Here is an 11,551-nt window from a genome sequence, read left to right on the forward strand (position 1 = left end):
GCCCTTCGTCTTGATCTTACTCATCATCATGTCTGGCATCTTCTACATGATGACTGTGTCCTGCATCTACTTCATGGTCATGTCCTGGAGATTCTTCGTCTTCTCGCCTGCCCTCGCCACGGTTGTCTTGCTGCCCTTCCTTATTTCTTGCTCGGCCCCCATGGACGACTTCATAATCATCTTCATCACCTTGCCACTGATAGCCATCCATGAAACCACGCAAGAGCAGGTGGTCCCGCACCTGTCCAGAATCCGGGTCCATAAGGCTCTTCAGCTTCATCTCTTATCTCTGTATCGTTCTTTTGAAGCATCTCGGCCTTCGCGGAGCTCAGAAACCTATTCATGATGCCTTCGGTCATCGTGCGGACCATGGTCGCTTGCGGGGTAGAGCAAAACGATATTTTAGAACCAAAAAATTTTTGGCATGACTTTGCCTAAAAATAGGACCAAAAAGAATGCATAGTGCCAAATTCTCGCCGAAACGGAAATGAATCAACATTCTGGCAAAATATTGTCAACTATCGCATTTCAAATACTGGTACCAGCAAACACAAACATATGCAACACCACAAACATACGTAGATCTAGGCCATAAAAAGTGTGTACGTTGTTGGAGGCAGAAAAAAGTAGATCTAGAACATAAAGAAAGCTTTCCCCTTACTTACCTATCAAAAAAAAGGAAATTTAACCACTTAATTTGGGTGAATCTATGGTGCAAATGAGGTGAGGAGGAGGAGGCAGCCGAGACGAACCTTGGTAGAGGTGGAGGGAATGAAGTGGGGAAAGTGAGTGTGGTAGGTGGCTGCCAAAAATATCTAGCTGCTCTTAGGTTACCAATGGCGCACCTCCTAAGAATGCGCCATTGGTAACCAGGGTTACTAATGGCGCACCTGGTGCGTGGTGCACCATTGCTAGTTTTGAAAAAAAAAATTGTTAGTAGTGGCGCACCGAGGGTGTGGTGCACCATTACTAGTTAAAACTAATAATGGCGCACTATCCACTGGTCCGCCATTGCTAGATTTGAAAATAAAATAAAATAAACAATTGTTAGTTGTGGCGCATCGTGGGTGTGGCGCGCCATTACTAGTTAAAACTAGTAATGACGCACTATCCCCTGGTGCGCCACTGGTAAGTCTGGGAGGGGTGTGGGGCCAGGACAAAACTAGTAATGGCGCACCACGTACCAGGTGCGCCTTAGTAATATGGCCATTAATGGTGTACCTATATCTGGTGCGCCACTGCTATATAGCAGTGGCGCACCACATACATGGTGCGCCACTAATGTCCATATTAGCTATAACCGTTTTTCTAGTAGTGGTTGGGCGCAGTGCACCCCCGACCTGATGCCCGGCCGGTGCCGGGACTTCCTCGCTCAGTTGATCGTGTAGTTGCCGGTGCAGTTCACAGACAGTATCGGGGGCATGCTTCTTGGTCCCCGATGCCACTTCGAGTACGAGACCAAGCCCTTAATCCAACGTCTGCCTCCCCGATTTCCTCGCTTACTTTGACTGCATACCGACGACCGCGTGGGCAGAAATGGATGTCGCACTCATGGCGGCCTTCAAAAGTGTAAAAGTATGGCCTTATCCCACAACCATGATCCACAAGTATTCGTCGATCATGTGGCGGCTTAGATCGCGTTAGTAGAAACCTCCCCCAAGAGCGAGGTCACTTCCAAATGGAAGAAGAGCCCATAGTTCAAATTCTAGTTAAGAATTGTGTTCAATGCTTGTTCAAATCCTAATTGTAATCCAAGTGCAAATCTAGTACGGAAACAATTGAATTATTGGGGTGGGCAAGAAAGAGGTTTCACATGGTAAAATAAATTGGAGGGTATAATTATGGCTATTATGGGTTTGTGCATCACCTCGGTAGCCTTTATATTATTATGGAGGGCACTACATACAGTGGACGGTGATTGATACCATGGAAAATCCGCTAGAGTGGTTTTAAATCGATCACCTTATTGCGTCACTTTTGCTATTGGTTACTGTTTTCGGCTGAAGTTTAGTTACTCCCTTGCCTCAAGGTTTCTTCGTGAATGCTAATAACAACATAAAAAATAGGTTGATAGCTATGTCGTAAAATATGCACAAGAATTTCTAACTTTTGTTGCTAATATAGTAGAAGACATTACATTTGTCGAGCGGAATAGTCATTAGATCCACCATCATTTTTTCCGATGATATCAAATGTCGTATCCTTTGAAAATTACATGACGTGAGTTCACGAATACTGATACTTGATTCAAATTTTGAAATGTAGAAACAACATTACAACGTAAAACATTGCCTCCTACTGAAATATTAATCCGCAATAGCAAGATAGTGAAGTGTCAAATGTAGGGTTTGATCACAAGTTTTTTGAAAAGGGTTTGATCACTAGTGTACCTGACGGACGATAATCATGTGATAAATCATTAAATGAGACAAAAACTGGCGAACCATTACCTAAATGGGTGAGCACTAGTAGTACTACTACTACTACCACAACGACGAGATGGCTTCTCCCGCTCCCGCTCCTACTCCTGCTCCTGCTCCACCCTCCTCCTCGCCGGCCACCTAACCCTCCCCGGTCACCAAACACCCTCCGACCGCCCATGCACCGGACCTAACCCTCTCCACCAACCCCCTCGACGAGCTACTCCCAACTGTCGCTCCTCCACCCTCGCCATTCTTTGATCTGCTCTATGTCAAGGCCGGGCATGTCGCGCTCCGCTGCTTCTTGGGCTATGGCAATGCCATGGGCGTGGAGTTTGAAGATGACTGCTGCTACTACCTCCGCCTCGACATCACCACCCCGGCCCTCCACCTCACCTTGCTGCTCTACATCACCTTCAGCTACTCCAACCGCCATCTCAACGTCACAGTCGTGGCTGCTCTGCTCCAGGCCATTCTGGGTGGCTCTACTGCCCATTTCTTCATCGCGCAGTGCTCCCCCTGATCTTCCATTTCCACGTTGCTTCTGCGCGCGTGGCTGAGATCATCCTTGCCCAAGCCCCACTCCGTTTCCACAACTACTCCTCCTTCGCCAGAACCTTGCCGCCGCTCCCGCCTCCTCCTTGCTCTACGGCAACATGCATGACTCTTGCTCAGTTTCTCCAAATCCCCGACGACCTGGGTGATCACTTCGAAAGGGTTGCATGGGCACAATGCAGATCGCCGGTCTCCATTCACCCAACCACATAGTTGCATGGATGCCGCATGTACGCGCGTGTCATCCAGTTTCCAGTCAACCTAGACGCCTCCTTGATGAGTCTCATCCTTGCCTGCCTCTTTGTCGGCATCCATCACCTCTTCAACGTCATGGATGATGGAGACTCATGTTTTTCCTTCATCGTGGCGTCGCCTGATGTTGCCTCGCTCATCACTTCCATGGGCGACTTCAGGAAGCTGGGCATGATGATCCGCTTCCCATGGCCTCTGTCTTGGGGTGCCACATGATGTTTTCCTCCTCGGGTGGCATTGCCATCGACTGCTGGATCCACATCCTCCTCGCCGTCGGCTGTCGATTCTGCACTGCTGTCACCTGCGTCCACAACTCTTGATCTACCCAAGGAGCATCGACAACGGCCTGGTATTAGCTTTTTTTACCGTATGCTTAATGTTAATCGCTTCTTCCAGCTTACACCACACGTGCACTACACCCAACACACATACCTGTTCTGGGTTACTTTCTTGCCGATTAGTGTTAGACCTAATGAACTGTTAGTTGAGTCCGCCCTAAACCATTGTTTTTTGGTCAAACAAGATTTTCTAGCAGTCAAAGTTCATGAGCATATTTTTAAATCTGGCATCTTATCTCACACAATCAAAATTCAAATTCTCAAGCATGGGTCCCTTGATTAGGGTTTCGTCTCTTTCTCTTTGACCAGCTCGAACCGGCCATCGCCCACTGCAGTAGTTTCCTTCATAATTACACCAAGTTTCCATACCCTACTCTGCCCCCTCGATCGGACTCCATTCTTGGCCTATTCGCTCACCAGCTTGTACAAGCCCACGCGCCACAACAGCCCCCTGTGGTCGCATGCTCGCCACACGTCCGCCCTGCTCCGCATGCGCCTGGGCCCCGCCCCATGCATAATGATGGCCGTGCGGCGCTCTCTGACACACCAAATCTTGCAAAAGATCCGTACGCTCTGCCGGAGTCGCCGCATGCGAGCGGTGTTGTCGCGCGTCCCCAGGAACCCCTCTCTGTCTCTCTGTCTTTGCCATTTTTGGACGGCCCGCTTGCCCGCCCGGCGTCTAATCCGGCCCCCGCTGCGCCGCCTTCTGTCTCCCCACGTGCAGCTCCATCATCCACATCAACGGACAAACTTGCCTTGGGAACCGACGAGGTGGAGAGATCATGTGCCCGTCCGTCTCTGCAGCTCATCCACGACACCTCTGATCAGCATCCAGGCTTCATCATCACACCTAACCTCACTCTGCAGCCTACGCCGGCCGCTCGGTCACCACGCCCCAGCTCGTCGCCCCCTTTCCCTCTGACACACGCAACGGGCCCAGCCGCCCTGACGGCGGCCTTGTCACCCACGCGCTCCAACAGCAACACGACGCCCACCTACAAAGATGCTCTCCTCTCCTCCCCTCTCGACCGTAGCCAGCCTCATCCTCGCCCCACCTATATAACCACTCGGCGCCTCCTCCCCACTCATACACACTCTCGCACTCCTTCCCCCAAACAGAAAAGGCGTCGCTGTTTCCGGTGCCTCGCCCTTGACCATTGCGTGGAGACTTGCCGCAATCCCGTCCACTGTGCTCGCTGCTAGCGGTGCGGCCACCGCAGCCGTGACTGCAGGTATAGATGGATCTGGCCCTTCTTCCCGCCTCTTCCTGACTCATTCTCATCTCATCCTAACCCCCGCGTTTTGCACACGCAACATGGACTCCGCCGGCTCCTCCTCGTCAGCAGCTCGCGCCTCGTGCACGCACATGATCGGTGACATCCCCGTCATCCTCTCGGAGCCTTTCACCGTGCTCTGCGTCCCCTCGCCCTTCATCCTCAACAGCACTCCGGTCAATACCAATGGGGCTCACCTTCCTCCCTCGCCGCCTCACACCTCTGCACCTCCACCCACACCCACCTCACCCTCACCAGGTAACCTGCACTCGCACACATCTCCGTTCGACACCCACGAGCTGCGAGCGTGTCTCTCCGATGTCTACCTCGCCTCCCAATACACTAGGTCCCCATCTCATGTTTCTGACACTGACACTGATGACGAGCCGCCGCAGCCGTTCCACGAGGCTGGAATGTTGCCGCTCTTCAGGGATATGCCCTCAGTTGCTGCCCCGCCTTGCCTACTCCACTGTCCTCGCCGCTTTGCCTTCGTGCACCTCCAGAACCCTGACCCCAACCCCACCCCTCTCATTCGCCGAGCCATTCAACACACTTGCGGTAACCCCGCCTTCATCATGGGCGGTTCATGGCGGGGGATCGCCTGCCTCACTTTCCACACACCCGCAGCGCGCAATGATGTGATCAGCCACAGTCCTATCGAGTTTGAAGGAAACGTTGTCACCATTGAGCCGGTCGACCACGTCGATCGTTCCATCGCTATCTTCACTAACCTCGCTGAGGTCGAGCTCTCTGAATTTCCTCACGAACTCTGGCATGAGGACGGCATACGCTTCGCCCTGGCCTTCCTGGGAGACGTATGTGTCGTCGATGACTTTTGTCTGCATGGCATCGACTACATGTCGGTCCGCGCTCTTGTGCTCCTCCAATCTGGCAAACCAGCTCCCCCTGGCATCGTCATCCAGCTTCCGCCCATCAACGAAATCAAAATCGGCAAAGTTGTTGAGGTTTCTCGTTGGCACCACGGTGATGGAGCCAACCCCTTTGGTAGTGGCTCCTCCGACGGAGATTATGCGCCTCTCTCACAGCGTGCCTCACCACGTCCTCCCTCCCCTTCTCACCTCATCCTTGTCATCTCTGCGGTACATGTGGGGTGGCGGGCCGATCCTACCTACGGCAGCTCTAGGCCGGTCGCCCCACATGCAACCATCGCATCTACTGGCTCTACATCAGGGGGATCCGCTCTAGCCTCACCTTCCCCCCTGGTACTATGTGACAGCCTCTCATCATTTCTGACGACAGCTCTGCTGCCTCGGAGGACATGCACTCCCCGCTCCTGCATGGCGTTTCCTCCAACTCGCTGGACGCGGTGCATGCACCCCCCTTGCCGAGCCTACCCCATCTGTCATCTGCTCGGTGCCTCAGGTGGGCTCTGTCGCGCCACCCAGCCCATGCGTTGGGTCGGCTACCGCTCCTCTGCTTGTGGGCCCGCTGATGCCATCCAGCTCGTACGCGTTCGTTGCGGTCATCCCACCTGCAGGTGCTTCCGCTGGCCCCACCTCCTTTACGTTCTCGGCTGGCGAGTCTTCACGTGATGCTGGTAATCCCCCTACCCCTCCTTCGTTCAATCAACACAATCTTTCGCCCCCTACTTCTCTGCCTCTGAATGGGACCGCCATGGATGCAGCTCTCCCCTGCAGGACCAGGACACTCACAAGTGTACCATTCGCAGGGAGCGCCGCAAAACGGCATGCCACTAGTCCGTCTCCAAGGACAAGCTGCGGCGGAGCGCGCGGCTGGCTGGCAAAGAGGCCAAGTACTCCCCCATACTCGCCAGGGCCGTCAAGGCCAAGGCGGCACGCCTCTCCGCCTCGGATGTTGCCACGGCCATCGACCGCGCTATCCAGGATGCCCGTCTCCATGAGTCTGATGCCCCTCCTGCATCCGCCGAAGACCTCGCGGCCATTGCATTGCTCTGCGGTGCAGACGATGGCCAGGTGGACGCCATCCTTGGATCCGAGGCCTCTGCCTCTGGTGACGATGAGGCTCCATGATCTGCACCTTCTGCGCCCTTGGCCCGGTGGCGCGTTCTTACCCGTCTCCGCCACCGTTAGCTTCCCCGACCGTTGCTGCCGTCTCCATGTACTTTTGGTTGCCGAAACCGCTATTTTGTGTACCATTGCTGCTCCGGATCCCGCGCATCACTTTTGTAACTGTATGCCTGATGTACCCCGCCTTTGTTATCTGGTGTCTTAACAAACCTTATGAGTAATGGCACCTTCTTAATTTGCTCCTGGAATGTACGTGGCCATGGCGATGATGATAAAAGCGCTGACGTTCTCTCCGAACTAATCGCGACTAAACCACACGTAACCCTCTTGCAAGAATCAAAACTCGAAATACTCCCTGCCCCTAAACTAAAATCATTTCCGCCACGCACGTTAGATCAAGCCTTCTCGCTGCCAGCCGTCGGATCCGCCGGTGGCACTATCTCTTCCCTCAACTCAAGCTTCTTCCAAGTCGTCTCTTACTCACACCTAACCTTCTCTTCTACCCTAATCCTACGCATAGCTGCGTGAGCCCAACCCATTGCTATCACAAACATCTACACTCCATCATCACGATCACTCAAGAAAGCTTTAAGCGAACTCTCATCCATCTCATAACCCGACAACACCCCCTGGATTATCGCTGGTGATTTTAACCTCATCCGCTTTCCGTCTGAGAAAAACAACCCTGCGTTCCATTACGCTGAAGCCACTGCCTTTAACCAAACCTTGGATGATCTAGCCCTCATCGAGATTGCAGGTTTACCTGGTCCAATAATCGAGCTACTCCCACTTTAGAACGACTAGATCGGGTTTTCTTTAACCTAGCATGGGCAGATGCCTTCCCTAACACCTCTCTGTCCTCCCGCACACGCTTCACGTCCGATCACATCCCACTCCTCATCCATGTCACCACCACCATCCCACGCTCCAATTTTTTCAAATTTGAGCCGAGCTAGGCTAGTTCACGGCCCTGCGGTGACACCATCAACCAAATTTGGGCCTCTATGCCCTCACCACCTTCCAATGCTGCCGCTTCCCTCGTTGTCGCGCTCAAGAAATCACGTACCCGCCTCAAAAAAATGGGCGCGCTCGCGCATTCCCACCCCCTCTGCGAAATCCGTTGCCACGCTGCCATCTCTGCCCTAGATCTCATGGAGGAAAACATACCTCTATCTCTATCAGAGTCTCTCACGCGCAAAATCATCGTCTCCATACTCAAATGCACCATCCAGGAAAAAATGTCATACTGGCGCTGGCGTGCTAAGGTTTCCCGTGCCATAAACGGTGGTGAGAACACTAAGTTCTTCCACATGTCTGCCTCTCAACGCCTACACAAAAACAAAATCATCACCCTCTCTCGAGATGGCTCTGAATACTCAGCTCACCAGCAAAAAGCTGAAATCCTACGTGACTTCTTCGTGTCACTAATTGGCACCGCAGTTCCAACATCTTGGGCCTTTGATCTAAATTCTATTTACCCACATCCTGTGGCCCGGTTACACACCTTAAATGAACCCTTCTCCGAAGAGGAAATCAAGATCGCCGTCTTCACAATGAATCCCCAAGCCAGCCTTGGACCAGATGGGTTCGGACCCTCTTTTTATAGATCCTTCTGGCCTATAGTAAAAAATTCTATCCTGTCTTTCTTCTCGTTATTCCATCAAGGCTTAGCAGACACTGAACGCCTGAATCATGTCCACATTGTCCTCCTCCCCAAAAAGGAGGCACCAACCATGCCGGACGCATTTAGGCCCATCTCACTACAAAACTGCCCAATCAAAGCTGTCGCCAAAGTGATCACTTCTCGTCTAAAGCCGCTCATCCCTCGGCTAGTTCATGGCAACCAAACTGGCTTCATCTCTGGAAGAAACATCACTGAAAACTTTGTGTTTGCAGCTGTTCTTATTATCTCTTGCCACACACGAAAAAACCAACGATGGTCTTTAAGTTAGACTTCAGAAAAGCTTTCGATTCAGTAGCATGGCCTGCCCTCGATAAAATACTGGTAGTTCGCGGGCTCTCACTTCTCTTCCGCAATTGGATAGAAAATCTTCTACACACTGGCAAAACGGTAGTACTTTTGAACGGGATCCCATGCAAATGGATTCAATGCAAAAATGGGCTGAGGCAGGGGGACCCTGTCTCACCCTACCTCTTCCTTCTCGTAGCCGATCTTCTCCAGCAGCTCATCCTCTAGAACTCTGACCCGTCCCTCCACCAGCCCATCTTCTCCCACCTGCCTCCCACTGTCCTCCAATATGCTGATGACACACTCGTCGTCGCAGCCGCCTCTCCCTCCGCCGCCTCAACCCTCAAAGTTATCCTAAACAAATTCGCACACGCAACGGGCCTCGCCATCAACTTCTCCAAAACTACCCTAGCCACACTACACACAGACGATGACACGACCTCTTCCATCGCCCTTACCATGGGGTGTTCATGCGCCTCCTTCCCGCAAATATACCTCGATATCCATCTCGCTCCGACCAAGCCTCTCACCAATGTTTTCAACCCTCTCGTAGAGCATGCTACCAAACTTCTTACCGGCTGGCGGCCAAACTTCCCGATAAAGGTGATCGACTCATACTCATCTCCATGGTCCTGGATTCAATCCTCGCCTATTTCATGTCTGTCTTTCGCATCCCAAAGAAACCAATCAAAACTTCGGACTCTCTGAGAAGGGGGTTTTTTGGGCAGGAGAGGATGCCTGCTCAGGTGCTCAATGTCTTATTGCTTGGAAAAATGATTGTTTACCAAAAAAATCGGTGGTCTAGGGCTTAAAAACTTACATGTTCAAAACAACTTCCTTCTTATGAAATTTGCAGCTAAAGCTCTCTCCACCACCCAAACACCTTGGCTTGAGTGGCTTCATCTTCAACATACGAACGCCTTAGTATCCCCTCCACCACAAACCTCCTTTTAGTGCCGCACAATTTCATAGCAAATCACCACTCTCCAAAATATTTCCTTCGTGCTCACAAATAGCGGCTCACATACTTATTTTTGGCAAGATCATGGTGATGCATAGCAACGAGAGGGGAGAGTGTGATCCACGTACCCTCGTAGACCGACAGCGGAAGCGTTATGACAATGCGGTTGATGTAGTCGTACGTCTTCACGGCCCGATCGATCAAGCACCGAAACTACGGCACCTCCTAGTTCTAGCACACATTCAGCTCGATGACGATCCCCGGACTCCGATCCAGCAAAGTGTCGGGGAAGAGTTCCGTCAGCACGACGGCGTGGTGACAATCTTGATGTTCTATTGTCGCAGGGCTTCGCCTAAGCACCACTACAATATTATCGAGGACTATGGTGGAAGGGGGCACCGCACACGGCTAAGAGAACGATCTTGGAGATCAACTTGTGTGTCTAGGGGTGCCCCCTGCCCCCGTATATAAAGGAGCAAAGGGGGGTGCGGCCGGCCCTAGGAGGAGGCGCGCCGGAGGAGTCCTACTCCTACTGGGAGTAGGACTCCTAACCTTTCCCTAGTTGGATTAGGACTTGGGGGGAAGGAGGAGAGGGAAGAAAGGAAAGGGGGGGCGCCCCCCCCTCCTTGTCCAATTCGGACTTGGGGGGGGGGGGGGGGGGGCGCGCGGCAGCCCCTAGGCCTCTTCTCCTCTTCCTCCACTAGGCCCATTAAGGCCCATTAGGTTACCGGGGGGTTCCGGTAACCTCCCGGTACTCCGGTAAAATGCCGATTTCACCCGGAACACTTTCGATGTCCAAACATAGGCTTCCAATATATCAATATTTATGTCTCGACCATTTCGAGACTCCTCGTCATGTCCGTGATCACATCCGGGACTCCGAACAAACTTCGGTACATCAAAATATATAAACTCATAATGAATCTGTCATCGTAACGTTAAGCGTGCGGACCCTACGGGTTCGAGAACAATGTAGACATGACCGAGACATGTCTCCGGTCAATAACCAATAGCGGAACCTGGATGCTCATATTGGCTCCCACATATTCTACGAAGATCTTTTATCGTTCAGACCGCATAAAAACATACTTTGTTCCCTTTGTCATCGGTATGTTACTTGCCCGAGATTCGATCGTCGGTATCTCAATACCTAGTTCAATCTCGTTACCGGCAAGTCTCTTTACTCGTTTCGTAATACATCATCTCGCAACTAACTCATTAGTTGCAATGCTTGCAAGGCTTATGTGATGTGCATTACCGAGAGGGCCCAGAGATACCTCTCCGACAATCGGAGTGACAAATCCTAATCTCAAAATACGCCAACCCAACATGTACCTTTGGAGACACCTGTAGAGCTCCTTTATAATCATCCAGTTACGTTGTGACGTTTGGTAGCACACAAAGTGTTCCTCCGGCAAACGAGAGTTGCATAATCTCATAGTCATAGGAACATGTATAAGTCATGAAGAAAGCAATAGCAACATACTAAACGATCGGGTGCTAAGCTAATGGAATGGGTCATGTCAATCACATCATTCTCCTAATGATGTGATCCCATTAATCAAATGACAACACATGTCTATGGTTAGGAAACATAACCATCTTTGATTAACGAGCTAGTCAAGTAGAGGCACACTAGTGACGTTTTAGTTTGTCTATGTATTCACACAAGTATTATGTTTCCGGATAATACAATTCTAGCATGAGTAATAAACATTTATCATGATATAAGGAAATAAAATAATAACTTTATTATTGCCTCTAGCGCATATT

The sequence above is a fragment of the Triticum aestivum genome, chromosome 1A (assembly GCF_018294505.1).
Source record: "Triticum aestivum cultivar Chinese Spring chromosome 1A, IWGSC CS RefSeq v2.1, whole genome shotgun sequence".
Lineage (NCBI taxonomy): Eukaryota > Viridiplantae > Streptophyta > Magnoliopsida > Poales > Poaceae > Triticum > Triticum aestivum.